Source organism: Eptatretus burgeri, chromosome 5 (assembly GCF_056783735.1).
Source record: "Eptatretus burgeri isolate ZD-2024b chromosome 5, Ebu_testis_v1, whole genome shotgun sequence".
NCBI lineage: Eukaryota > Metazoa > Chordata > Myxini > Myxiniformes > Myxinidae > Eptatretus > Eptatretus burgeri.
In genome coordinates, this window is record NC_140965.1 from 104068079 (window position 1) to 104083989 (window position 15911).

The window sequence follows — 15911 nt, forward strand, 5'->3', positions numbered from 1 at the left end:
GGAGATGTACAGCCTCGAAAAGAGACCACAGTCACTCTTCAGTGCTGCAAGCTGTGCCTTCTGTTTTGACTTAATCTTGACCGGTGGCCTACTGAAAAGTGGTAACTTGTTCATTGGAAGTGTTTGTGTGATAGTTGTTGTACACTGTTCCAGCCTTTCTCTCACAAACTTGGTGTACTGCTCCTCACCAAGACTCTCGATCCTTCTCACAGTTTCAGACACTTGGGTGTCCACGATGTCCCTTGTGTCATTGACTAGTAGGTCTTGACGGTGTTCTAGAAATTGATTCCCCATCTCTTCCAGCACTGTCACAAGTGCCTTAACCTCCTTCAGGAATGCTGCTTGCACTCCAGGTTGCTGATCATGGTGATGGTGTCCAGTGTCGCCAGCACCATGCTGTTGCTTTGTGGCCTGTTGCTCAAACTCTGTAGTGATCCTTGCAATTTCTGGCCCTGCTACTATCCAGCGTCTGAGTGCTCCAGGATTGCCAGTCAGTCCAATAGACCCACCAGAACCTTTCACCATTGCATTGTTCTGCTCATGGCACTGGTCAAGTGCCATGGCAGAGAACTTGTTGCTGGTTTTGCGCACCACAAAATTTCCAGATTTGAATTCTGATAGGACATCTGCATGTTTTTCAGAGAGTCGCCATGTCACGGATGTGTACGGGAAGCCATCTGGAGTAGTGCATGTGATCTAGGGCGAACATCCATGGCATGATCTGAGTCAAGGATTCCACGTCCAGCTGGAAGTTACCTTCACAAAGAGACCTGATGTACTGCAGCAAGAGAAGCTCCAATGACAAGGTCTTTAGCCAGTAGTCAAAGTGGACACTGGCCTTTGTTCGCTGTATGCACCACTCCTCAAAAGGTGCATGGCATCAGTATCATCGGATGTGCAGTCTTCATGGTAAGCTTGTTGGAGGAGTGTTTAAAGCCTTGCAGCTGTGACCTGGTGTGCATGGCAGGTCTTGGTGACATGGCTGGCATGTATGAAGGAATTTGCTGTTCCGGAACTTGCAATGTCAGCCTGTACCAGGGCGTTCGGCCAGCCACTCTCTTCCAGCCAGTCTCCCAGCAACTTCAACGTAGCCATCTCGATGTGTAGACCACCGAAGATGATCACAAAATGATTCTCTCCGTGAGTGGCTGGCCAGGCCCAATAGATTTCCTGAGCAAGAGCACACAGTGGTTGGTCAGCAGCAAGGACAGAAACCTGACCAGGGTTCACGTGCTGAACTGCTTCCTTGACGATGTCCATGGAGTGCCATATCATTGCCACTGAGTGTGTGTTGTCAAGAAACAGAGGCAATAGTGCGTTGATTGATGCAGATGGGATGGCAGCTTTGTGTGCATCAGCATGGAATGCAGACCACGATATCCTGCCATCCATTTGTAGACTTTTCAACAGCTGGCTTGACTTTGCTGAGCCATGCATACTCATCTTCTGTGGCAGTTGCAGCAGCCAGTAGGTTGGAAGGTCTCATGCGACCTTGCCACAAGTGCCTTAACCTTAACTTGGAGGGGCTGCCTGGTTTTCATGGAAGAAGAAATTGTCCATGTCTCCATCTCGTGTTTGACAGGAGATATACAGCCTCGAAAAGAGAACAGTCACTCTTCAGTGCTGCGAGCTGTGCCTTCTGTTTTGACTTGATCTTGACCGGTGGCCTATATATACACACATATACACACATATACACAATACATAACTGCACCACATCCGCCTCAAGCACACCCTCTGAGGGACTAAATAACTAAATTCGCCACAATGACACCACCCGGTATTCATTTGCAAATTTCAACTGATTGCTTATTTTTTGATAAATTTTTACCTTGACCTTGACCTAAAATCATTTCCTTGAATTCTGCCATTCTCAAAGGTATCACCAAATGAATGGGCATCCCCAATTTAGTTGGAAATGACACCGTAAATGTTTTTCTGCGCAGTCTGGTTCCAAAATTAAGGAGGTTTGAACATTAGACCCAGGTGACTAGCGGCCATCTTGGATTTGAACTCTCACTGTCCCCTCAGAGGTCAAATCTGACTTCCCTCCAAATCCAAAAATAAACATTATGGTATTACCTAACTATGCTAGAAATTTCATGCTTTTCTTATAAAATGCACAATTTGTTAAAATAGAGCTTATCCGCTGCACTACATGTGCAGCAGGGTGCGATGCACTGTGGATTGTGACATTCCTCCCGTGACCACCATTAACATTTTCTGTGACTTGTGCCACAGTAGACCTTCTGTCGGTTCGGACCAGACCGGATAGCCTTCGTTGCCCTCGCGCATCGATGAGCCTTGGGTGCCCAACACCCTTTTGCCGGTTTGTTATTTGTCCCTCTTCGGATCATTGTCGGTAGGTACTGACCACTGCTAACTGGGAGCACCCCACAAGCCTTGCCGTTTCAGAGATGCTCTGACCAGTCATCTGGCAATAACAATTTGGCCCTTGTCAAAGTCACTCAGGTCTTCACTTCTACCCATTTCTACTGCATCCAACACATCAACTTCAAGAACTGACTGTTCACTTGCTGCCTCATATTTCCCACCCCTTGAGAGGTGCAATTGTAACAAAATAATCAGTTATTCACTTCACCTGTCAGTGGTCATAATGTTTTGGCTCATCAATGTATGTATATATACATATATATATATATATATATATATATATATATAAAAAAAATATATATATATATATATATATATATATATATATATATATAAAAAAAATATATATATATATTTTTTTTTTAATAAATATAAATATCTATGTAAAAAGACAACCCCCCCCCCCCCTACATCTCTCACCTGTGAATGGAGGGAGTAGCAAATCAGCTCTCAACTAATAAACTAAACCCAGGTGGCTGGGATTATATAAACAATTGACCCTCCCACATTCCTCAAGCTGAAGAGGCTGCGTAAAGCAACCCAAGAAGACTTGCACAAGATAAGTGCTACGCTGTTTCAAACCCTTCCCAGAGTTCCTCACGAACTATAAAGACATTCACACAGAGTACACACATGAGAATCCCAATGCTACACACACCGCTCAGCTACCGGACTGGTTTCATCACTTTTTGGCGAATCATCAGCGATAGTGTAGACAGAAATGCAAACCAATGAGGCTCTCAAGCATGTACCTCATGTAAACGTCAAAAGCAGTCAATATATAAATAAAGAAAGACCCACCCACATCTCTCACCTGCGAATGGAGGGAATAGCCAATCAGCTCTCACTTAATCAATGAAACCCAGGTGGCTAGGATTATATAAATAATTGACCCCTCTCACACTCCTCGAGCCCAAGAAGCTGCGTAAAGCAACCCAAGAAGACTTAGTTTCGTCAGTTGTCATGATTTACACACATAGTTGCAGAGATTGACATTACAGATTTGCTGTGTTGGTCTGATTTATCCCAATCATAATACAAACATTTATTGGCTTCAAATTTATTTGTAACAGTAATACTGTATTATATTAATTTGAAATTTATTTGTGATATAAGAGAGTCGAAGTGGTCTAAATGGTCAAGTGTCAAAGTTGTCTAATCTGTCTGAAGGGAGCAAGGATGTCGAAATATTGCTGAGGTCCAAGGGGTCTTTGTGGGTCTTGAGGGTCTAAAGGATCTTCAGGGTGTCTTGGGTCTTCAGGGTCTTTTTGGGTCTTCGGGGTCGAAAGGGTCTTTGTGGTCTTTGAGAACCTCTGGGTGCTTGGGGACTTTTGGATTATCTGGGTTTTTGCATCATAGGGGTCTTCAGGGTCATGGAGAATTTACATTCAAACAGGACGTGATTAATAGGCAGTCAATCAGGCTTCCTGGACTGACTCACGGCTTCACTACCTCAACGCGGTGTGTGTGTGTGTGTGTGTGTGTGTGTGTGTGTGTGTGTGTGTGTGTGTGTGTGTGTGTGTGACCGTTTTTACAGCCATTTTTCCCTGCTGTGCAGGGGTTGGGCTTTTTCTTGAGGCAATGTTTTATGGCCGGATGCCCTTCCTGACGCCAACCCTGGTCGCCTCTTACGACACACAGGGATATGGTACACCTATTCTAACCGGGGCATACACCGGGACCAGTACACTGGTACTCATTTCGACGACCTCGGAAGGATGACAGGCTGAGTCAACCCCCTGGTGTTAATTCAGCAGCCAACGGGGCTTGAACTCAGGACCCTGGGATCCCAAGCCGCTGCCCTAACCACTGCGCCAACACCAGGCTTATATACATACATATATATATATATATATATATATATATATATATATATATATATATATATATATATATATATATATATATATATATATATATATATATATATATATATATATATATATATATATATATATATATATATATATATATATATATATATATATATATATATATATATATATATATATATATATATACTCTGATGCCATTGGGTATATATATATATATATATATATATATATATATATATATATATATATATATATATATATATATATATATATATATATATATATATATATATATACATATATACTCTGATGCCATTGGGCATATATATATATATATATATATATATATATATATATATATATATATATATATATATATATATATATATATATATATATATATATATATATATATACATATACATATACACACCATCACGTAACCACCACGTTATTAAAAACATCTCAGCACACGTGGCTCAACAGACTGGCTTGTTTTAACTGAAGATAAGTACGTGAGTTGCCGTGTTGTCATGATTTACACCAAGCAGAATTCAAACATTTATTTTGCAAAATTATTTCTAATATTCGTGATAATACATTTTTATAAGCACATTAAGTTGATGATTTAAGCTTGAACAAAAAAAAATTCAAACAATTTCAGAAAGAAAAAAAAAACCCTGAGGACATGCACACAGGAGAGTTCGGTGCAGCCCGAAAGTTTGGTATGATGTCACAAAAGCTTGAGGGAGTAGTTCAGTGACAACACAATACAACACATATGAAAGACACTGCACAGACATATATATATATATATATATATATACATATATATATATATATATATATATATACATATATATATATATATATATATATACATATATATATATATATATATATATATATATATATATATATATATATATATATCCTTGCACTCCCCACTAACCCTCCTTCTGATGTACTCTGCATTCTGTTTGTTTGAAAATTTTCACTTTGGCTCATCCCTCCAATGTACCTTTCCCCAATGATTAGCATTCAAACTCTGATGCCATTGGGCATATTTCAGTCTCTTGGCTCTGTTCCCTTTCCACAGAAAAAGCTTTTTGACAGGAACTCGTGCATGGAGACCACTTTTGATTCAAGACCATCTGACAATAGATGAATCCACTTGAGCCACTGATATCCAGGAATCATATTCCACTCCGGCTATTGCCGCATCGATCCTGACGAAAAGGATATGTGTCTGCCACAAACCATCCCGTCTGTGGTCTACACAAGCACGTCTGAAGATGCAGCCGGTATAATCATACATTTAAAAGGCATAATCTCTTCCAGCTTTGTGAAGGTTGGCAAAGCAGATCCTGTTCCCACAAGAATGGAGTATATATTTGGATTTATTATGCCTTGTTACAGTAAATGCACTCTTCTGGTCAGGGAAAATACCTCCTTATGTTGCTCGACCTTGGCTAAAATTCAAGAAAACTTACACAGCTTTCCTTTGAATCATCCATCCTTTGTTGGTGTCATCACCTGCAGAAGGCCTCAGCTGCTTTACTGAAAGTTATCACACCTGGCACACTGTGCACCTCAAAAGGATGAGACTGGTTTATCCATTAAGTTCATCTTGAGATGTCTGTTTTCATCCCATCCTTCCTTTGACAACTTTATTCTACCCTCACCTATATTTTAACTTCAAAGAGAATGTTCCTGAAGTGTTCTTTCCACGTGCATTTTGTTGTCGGATTAATGCGTATTCTTCTTCATCCCAACATTGTACTGCATTTGTTAAGAGGTGGTTGAAGGTTTACGGAGGAGCTCATGTGCATAACATTTCGGATAAGGTTATTAAGTGACAGCAGTATACTGCATCAAACTAAAATGTGCCGTTTGGTGTCTGTCTGTCTGGCTGAGGGATTTTTGGCCATGATGCATTCAGTCGTTACTTATCCAATCTCAACCAAACTTGACAGAAGGGATAAGGGTCACATTATGGAGGTTGTAGCGACTTCATTTGCCCTCCTCCCCAAGGGGGTGTTCCGCCTTCGGTGAAGTCTGTGTTAAGGTGTATATCCGTGTTAAGATAGCTAATCGTGGCATTTTTCCAAGGCCGTTTCTAACAACAAAACGAAGAACAACACGAATGATGATCGCATAGTGTTAATATTATGACAAAACGATATTATTCCTAATAATATCCCCTCTTCCCAAGGGATTTTTCCTCCTTACAAACGCCGTGTTAATGTGTTTAAATGGGTTGTCGTGGCATTTCTTGGGGCTTGATAACGAGGAAAAAGAAGAGGTCTACCTGAATTTAAAAAATAATATGAACCACAAACACGTAAGATCATCTTTTTGAACAGTCGCATATACCACTGTTAAACACTAAACTGAACGAAATCTGGAGGAACCAAGGCCTTCTCTGCTTATTGTGTCCACCATAGAAGAACGGACATGAGGCTAGATCTACTCTAATATATATATATATATATATATATATATATATATATATATATATATATATATATATATATATATATATATATATATATATATATATATATATATATATATATATATATATACCAGTTGAAGTACCCGGTAATACCTGGGAAATTTGCCCTATTTTTCTTACGCTAGTTAGACTGAGGCATTAGTTCTATGGAGAAAATTAGGAAGGCTTCTTTTATTCCTCAGATTTATGGAGGGAAGGCTTTATGCTGCCGTAATCCTCAGAGAGGTCAGAGTTGAAGGCAGCCTTGAGCCACTCAATGTTTCAAGCAGCAGTGGCAACTGTCCTTGATGTCCTGCCAAAACCCGGACCTAGAAAGCTAGAACGTGAGTTTTGTGCTTCACTCGCCTGTCAGTGTGCGCTCTATTTGCAGTTAGGCGACATTCTGTCTCTCTGCAGCTGACTCTGCTTGCCTGGCTCTTCATGAGCATATATATCAGCAGTAAGATGTGTCTGTCTCTGTCTCTCTCTCTCTCTCTCTCTCTCTCTCTCTCTCTCTCTCTCTCTCTCTCTTTCTCTTTCTCTTTCTCTTTCTCTTTCTCTTTCTCTTTCTCTCTCTGCAGCTGACTCTGCTTGCCTGGCTCTTTCATGAGCAGATCTATCAGCAGTTAGCTGTTGCCGTGCGTGTGCAGTTCAAGAATTCAAATAACACTGAACAACAAAAATTTTTTTACTGGAGATGTGTAAAGTGATTTAGACTAATTTGGGTACGCTGATTTCAAAAATCATAACCGTTTTGCTGTATCACGTCAGGAATTTCAGTAACAGAAATATTCCCATTGCCTAGAAGTCAGGATTTCAATGAAATTTACAAAAATTCATTTATTCATTTATTTCATCATGAATGCTTCAAAATTATAGAAATTACAGAAAAACTCCACTAGAATGTAATTAAAAATGCTTTAGGCATTTGGCTTTGCGTTTGTGCTGCTCTGTGTCAGTTTCACGATGCAGGAACCAGCAGAAATCGCCCATCATGTTCGGGTTGTGCCGCCCTTGGTAACGCGTCTCCATGAGTGAAATCTCTTGGTGGAATCGCTCGCCGTGCTCGTCCGAGACTGCTCCCAAGTTGTCAGGGAAGAAGTTCAGGTGCTGGTGTAGGAAATGGATTTTCAGGGACATCCTGGAGCCAAGTTTCCTGAAGGACTCCAGCAGCTGCTGCACTATTTCTTCATAGTTGTCCGCGCGCTCGTTCCCCAAGAAGTTGTCCGTCACAGATTTGAAGCTCCTCCACGCTGCCAGCTCTTTGGAGTTTAGAGTTGTCGGAAAAGTTTCGTCCTTCATAATCTGTCGGATTTGCGGTCCAACAAAGACACCAGCCTTGATCTTGGCCTCCGACAAGGTGTTGCCAAACTTTTCCTTGAGGTATAAAAACCCACGCCCATTCAGATCCATTGCCCGTACAAAACTTTTCATCAAGCCGAGCTTTATGTGGAGTGGTGGAAGGAAAACCTTGGCTGGGTCGACAAGGGCGACATGCTTCACGTTGTGTCGACCAGGTACATGCTCTTTTCGCTCTTCCCAATCTTTCTTCGTCCAGTGATTCTTGTCGTCTCTGCTATCCCAGAGACAAAGGAAGCACATGTATTTCGTGTAGCCTGACTGCAGCCCTAACAACAGCGCCACCACTTTCAAGTCTCCGCAGATGTGCCAGTTGAAGTCATTGTACTTGATGGAATCAAGCAGCTGCCGCATAGTCTCATAGGTCTCTGTCATGCCGAACGCGTGAGCCAGTGGGACTGATGGTTTCTCGTTGCCATTGTGGAGCAAAACGGCCTTCAAGCTGTTCTTCCCCGAGTCGATGAAGAGGCGCCAGTCTGCAGGATCGTGATCACACCCAAGTTCTTTCAACAGACCGTTGATGTCACTGCAGAATGTCATCGTGTCTTCCATCTCAAAGAACTCAGCCATGTCTCTGTGACGTGCTCTGAACAAGGATATCTTGGTGTTAGGTTCAAGTAGATTCCACTGCTGCAGCCTTGATCCAAGCAGCTCTGCCTTCGCCTTTGACAGCGAGAGATCTCTTACAAGATCATTTAAGTCTCCCTGGTTCAGAAGGTGTGATTCTTGAGTGTCGGGTTCAAAAGGTTCATCATCACCATCCTCTTCACCACTGCTTACAGCTATGTTCTGATCAGTTGGAGGTGTTGGAACGGGGTTCTCGTCATCATGAGGCACAGGTTTACGAGCAGAGACGCAGTCAGCGTACTTGATGTGACCTTTAGTCTTCTTGTTGAAGCCGGCGATGCTTGTGCAGCAGAAATAACAATCATCATGATGATTCTGCGGCTCACGCCATATCATGGGCACCGCAAATGGCATGCTCGCGCGCTTGCCCACCAACCACTGAGTCAAGGTTGTGTGACAGCTTGTGCAGCAGATGTGTGGTGCCCAGCTCTGTTCTTGGTCCCCCACCTTACACCCGAAGTAGTGAAAGTAGGCGGCCTTCATTTTCACTGCTGTAGATATACTTCGCTGTTGATCTTTTTTGGTATACCGACCACAGACATAACAGAAGTTGTCAGGATGATTGGTACAGGAACGCCTACTCATCTTTATCTGAAAGAAAGAAATATAACACAAGTTAACAACAATTGTACGAAATAGACATGTTAAAGACATATGTAAATTTCATTGAAATCCTGACTTCTAGGCAATGGGAATATTTCTGTTCCTGAAAATCCTGACGTGATACAGCAAAACGGTTATGATTTTTGAAATCAGTGCACCCAAATTAGTCTTAATCACTTTTCACATCTCCAGTAAAAAAAAATTTTTGAAATTTGTTGTTCAGTGTAACAGGAGAATGTGTATGTTTAAAAAGTCAACGAATACGAACATTTTGTATTTCAAAAAACCCTAGCATTTTTAACCATGAAACCTTTTGTTATGATTAATATGCCGGCGCACTATTCGTGACATTTTTTTTCATGGAATTTTTTTTTTTATATATATTTTTTTCATTTTTTATGGAGAGCCACTTAGCACATCCTGGAGCTGAATGTTAGGTCTATATGTGTGTAAAGTTTCATCAATTTCGGTTCACTGGTCTTGGAGCTTATTGGTTACAAACAAACAGACAGACAGACAGAAGGACTGCCATATATATATATATATATATATATATATATATATATATATATATATATATATATATATATATATATATATATATATATATATATATATATATATATATATATATATATATACCCCAGAAAGGAGAACAACATGACCCTTCCTGTTACTCCCGTAGGGTGTGGGTGTACTTGTGTCGTAAATTAAAGGACATAGTGGACAATTCTGAAATGAACACAGGCACAGCATGATGATTTAAAAGTGTTGAGATGGGAATGCAAAATATGTCAGCATTTTTGTGTATTCTCATTGTTTATAATTTCATTTCACAAACTTCGTGCATATTTTTTTTTACAAAGAGTAAGTACATATTGTCTGATTATGTTTGGGGAAGCAGTGAAACACAATGGTTGATTTGATGGCCGAGAGGTATGCACACTCACTTCTAAGTTGTCTCGCCTGGGTCAAATCATGACGCAGCTTTAAACTGTCATCCTGGTGTTTCACAGGTAGGAATATTCATCAATGTGTGTGCCATTCCTTGGATGGACGTTAAATGGGTGTCACATCTGGCGGCATTAGTTGATGGATGTTAAAGATCCCATGGTGTCCTTCATGAAGAGTGGGCGAGCTATCGCCAGCATCAATAACAAATTCCAAATTCGACTACAACTACTTCGTCAAATGTCAAGCCGGGTCAGCCGGTTCATGAAAGACTTGGGCCAAGGTTACCTGGCCAACCCCACAAGTGGGAAATAAGTGTCTGTTAAATAAGAAGAAAAAGTGTAAACACGACATCATTCTGAGAGATATAACACAGTCTTGTCATTACTTTGAGTAGTAGCATGGATGACCAGTTTTTATGTTCCAATAAATTAAGGTTGTTGGACGACATGGCATGAGAAAGTGAAAAAGATTTCCAGCTTCACAAATCAATCTATAAATTCATTATCACCTACAATCGTGGAATTATTATGGAAGTGGTCAAAGAGAGCTTTAAGCAAATGCCTTTTTTCCCTTATTTTCAGCAGATAGCTGCTGGGTGTACATCATTGCTCGGGAATGCAGCTGTGGTGCTGATGCAGAGCCCCCTATTTTAGTTGTGGTAGGAATTTTTGGAATCTGTTCAGGGTACCAGCTATATGTTGCCCTCTTCATTGAAATGCACTGTTGGATCATTAACGTCCAATAACTACAGCCAGCAGATGGGTTGGGTCATCCAGATTAACGTTCATCAGAGAGATGGCACGCTTTGACACAACGTCTATGAAGGATATCCGATATCAAACTCAGGAATCGAATCAAGGTTTGAAAGCTTAATGGTAAATGTGCTATCTTTGCACCATCCTGTTTGGAACTACGGGTAAGCAAGGACAATACTAAGAGAAGCCCAACTCTAAACTGTGATGCTGATGTTCTTGCAGGCAGGGTGATGCATCAGTGCATTACCAAAGATGTGAAGTCAGGTGTCCTCGATGCTATAATTAACTGGTGGATGTCAAATATTCCACGGTACAAGAGACCATTGTGTGCTGACACCCTCGTTAAATTCCAAATTCCTGAATGGTGCAATAATGTTTTACATACAAATATACACAATAAGTAAGAAGATATGTTTTCTAATTATTCAACGAGATTCAGTGGCATAATGGTTCGAACATCCACTCTGAATCTCGAAGGTCGGCAGTTTGAGCCGAGGCCGAGACGTACTAAATACGTAAAAAATGATCTGTGCTGCTTTCTTGCTTGATTAACTGACTTTATAAAGGAAAAAATAATAATAATAATGGACAAACAACCATAGGTTAGCAACCATTGCAACAGGCTTTGGAAGAGCGAATGGCCTGCTCCTGCATTAAAGTTTCTTGTAAGGGAACATATTATTACCTGTCACCAAATGTGGGCGGAGGTGATGTTTTCACCCCTGTCTGTCTGTTTGTTTGTTTGTTTGTGTGCACGATATCTCAACAAGTTGCGGACGGATTCCGGTGAAACTTGGTGGACAGGTTGGGTGTGTCACGTGTTTGACAAGGAATAAAGGATTGGATTTTGGTGAAGAACCGAAAAAGGATCTGATAAGTTTTTTTAAGTGATTCTTCACCATTAAGAGATCGGGTTAAAACTAATATATAACACGATATCTCAAAAGGTTGCAGACGGATTTGGATGAAACTTGGTGGACAGGTTGGGGGTGTGACAACGACGAATTGATTCGATTTTGGTGAAGATCAAAATCCGGATCTGCATACGATAATTATTTAATTTTTTACGTGATTCTTCACCATTGAGAGATGGGGCCAAAAACGATAGAGTACTGTAAAGCATGACATTTCTAAAATGTATTGTACCCGATATGTTCTCGTGGATCAGGCATTATGTGGCGGAGGTATGCCCTCTACCAAGTCCTCTTCTTGTTATTAGTTGTATTTCTATGCATTTACTGTATTTGTATAACCATTTGAATGCCTCACATAGATGACCGAAGATTATGCCAATTGAAAATGAAGCACAGGCTGTGTCTGGGTCAATTTTGATGATCATGATGGAATATCTCGTTTTTGACACAAATACATATCGATTAATGGCCCAGAAAAATATCATCAAATTGATTTTTCAAATGTTCAATTTTAAAATTACACAATTTATTTTGATTACCAAAACCTGGATGATCCATGAGAACCTGAAACGAATTCACAAACTATGTCTCACAAAAATGCACCAATTAAGGAAATGCACAATCATCATGAGAAATATAATCTACTCAAGGCATACGACCCCGGACAGCATGCACTCGCTGGCCCGACATTCGGACTACCAAAAAGTAAACTTGACTCAACATTGAGAACCAACATTGAGTCAATGTACATTTTCTAAAAAGTTAGTTGGCCCAAAATCAGACTAATGGTTGTTGGTAAATGGTGTGAATTAACCACAAAAGACTCTTCCTCAAGTTTTCAAATCTTGGCACACACAGCTTCTTAGTGGAAAGTTTATAAAGGTCCTCATTGCTATTGACCTGAAAGCCTTTCTTCATGTTTTAACAAAGAAAACAATGAACCAATGTCACCCCCAGGGTGACCAGTATCTTGCCAAAATGTGAACATGAGTGACTTATTTAAGGTCACACTGAGGTGAACAGAACTGCTATCCACTAGGAGCGACTCCTTGAGGAATAGCCTATGAGCTATTAGCCTATGATTAGCCTCATTAGCCTATGAGAGATTCCGATGATAATCGTTTTACAGAGTGACCATGAACAATAAGTATTTGCCTCATAACGTTACCCAATGACGTCATAATGGCTAAAGCTTGACATATCTAGAAAACACTCATCGAAGACTTCAATTTGAGGTACTACAGGATATGGTTCCTAAAACTTGAAAATTTGACTTTGGGGTCAAATATGTTTGACCTCAGGCGCTAACCCTGAAGGTCAAGGTCGATCACAAACACTAATAAACTGAGTGCTAAGTCATTTACTACATTGTAATGTACTGCATTACAATTACTACACTACATGTACTACTCAAAAAGAAGGGTTTCATCGAACTCCATAATTGACTTCAAAGTGATCTTGACAATTGACCTTAACTTTGACCATTAAGTGCACTGAAAAGTATTCCAAAAAGACAACCATATATGAACCCACAAGAGTTTCCAATGAGAACTTTGCTATACAGAGTGACCTAAACAAGAGTTTCTGATGTGAACTAAATCAATGCAAAATACATGAAAAATGCAGTTTTTCGTCATAACATCGTCAAATGACGTCACATCGTCAAAATAGTTGTATGTTTAGAAAGCCATCGTTAAGGGCTTGAATTTGAGGTACGACTTGATATGGTAACTGAAACTTTAAAATTTGACCTTAGGGTTAACAAAAAGAATGACCTTTCTGTTGACCTTGAAGGTCAAGGCCGATTAACATCAAAAATTAATCAGCTGAGCACCATACCACACCCTATATATCCAGCAAGGTTAGAGATCCTTCGATCAACGTTACTTAAAAATTAAGGGTTTCGTCGACCTTGATTATTGACCTTTTTGTGACCTTGACCTTTGACCTAGACTTTAACAATTTAGTATGGTTGATAGTATGTCTCCAGGACTCATATACATGAAATATCAAGAGATTTTGATGAGAAAGGAGAAAATAAAATTTTCATGAAAAATCCGTTTTTTCGTCATGACGTCATCAAATGACGTCATAACATCAAACTTTTGACAGATCTGGAAAGCACTTATCAAGCGCTTTCATATGAGGTGTTACTCGATATGGTATCTAAAATTTCAAAATTTCTCCTTAGGGTCAAAAACTTTCGACTTCCTGCGCTAACCATGAAGGTCAAGGCTGATCGCCACCAAAAATTAATCAGCTGAGCGCCAGACCACGAATAATATTCCCATGAAGTTTGAAGACGATCCGATCAAAATTACTCAAAAAATAAGGGTTTCGTCGACTCCCCTGATTTGCGACAAAGTGACCTTGATCTTTGACCTTGACCTTGAAAATTTTATGCGCTGAAAGGGACCTCTATAGGCCTCTGATATGCGAAGTTACAAAAATTTCCAATGATAACTGTGCTCTGCAGAGTGATCGATACGTGATTACAGACAAACAAAACAAAAAAAAAACATACAAGCTGACTAACATATCTTGCAAAAACTTCGTTTTGGCAAGATAATAACTATTTGCAGGATGACAAAACGAATTGGTCAGACAGGAACATGTTATGTTTGTGTAAATTCAATCATCCTATTGATAACCTCATTTGCAAGTCACGACTGACCTTTAACCATAGCCTTCACAACTCCCATCTGCCAGCATTAATTTGGGGACATTAAAAAAACAACTTCACGGTGTCTTTCGACGAAGAGTCAGTGAGTGATCACCGACAACCTGAAAAAGTTACAAATTCTTGCCTAAACTGCTGGTAGAAGTACTCCAGGTGCACAACCACAAAATGATGCAAACCAGCAGACATGTGTTTCACATGAAGGTAAAATGAGTCTTCACAACTGAATGTGTTCACCCCTTCATAAACATGCTTCAGATGTGGTGATATTTACATGTCCCAGACCTTCATAGCCATATTTTTCAGAGTGTGCATTTCTATATTTGTAAAGTGTATGCCACATATCATGTGAATTGTAACAACTCCAGTTAAAAGCTTTTAAAAAGCTTATTCTTCCTCCCACTATTCTTATTCTTCTTCTTCGTCTTCTTCGGTGTGGTTAAAGAGCAGCTTAACCTCTACGATTGCTTAATTCAATTCAGAAATGACAATCATGTCGCTGAGCTCATACTGAGCGACCTGACTTTTCCCGGTTCATTCCAAAACTTTTGCTTGTGGCCAAAATGTCCAAAATTAGCGCAAATTTTGCCAAAGCTTGTTTGTGAGATAATGTTGGTGGGTTGAAGACAAAATGTGTGCTTAGTTCTCAGCAAGTACGAAACAGCTGTCTACCATCGTATGGCCAGCTGGGAAAGCAGCAAGGAAAATATATTTATGACAACTATTACCTTAAAGTCCTTCAAAGAGGCGGCCATCTTTTCTTTTATCTCAGTGTGCTTGCACTGAAGCCCAAATTTTTGGTCAGAAAGAGTAATGCAGTGCATGTAATCAAAACATTTCGCCATCACATTATTTGACAGGTAAGAAGGCATCAATTTAAGAATGCAGGAGGGGTAAAGTGGGAAAATTTAAATTGAGAAGAGGAAGTGAAGTGAGGATGATAGGAAAGAGAAACAAGAGCAAGAATTACTTTGCAATACATGTCCCCTACCGATGTGATATTTCGTCCAAAAAGGACATAAACTCCCTGAAACTCATAATTGTTCTGTATAAAGATATGTACCAAGTTTCAGTTGAATATGTTAGAGGGTATGGGAGGAAATAAGCTCGAAAAACAAAAGGTGCGATGGACGGAAGGACGAACAGACGGATGGAGAGCAAACCTGTAGTCCCCTCTGGTGAACCGATCGGGGACAAATAAGGATTAGAGGAGTGTGGCAGAAGTGAGAAAAGGAAAGAACGATTCTTGGGAGAAGACAGGAGTAAAGAGGAAGGAAAAGAAGAGGCATCGAT

General features: G+C 40.1%; 1 protein-coding gene across 2 annotated transcripts in view; it reads right to left on the reverse strand.

The window, feature by feature from the left end:
- Nucleotides 1-15911, reverse strand: part of LOC147027096 (uncharacterized) — a 547644-nt gene that overhangs the window by 441693 nt on the left and 90040 nt on the right. The window lies entirely within an intron of this gene.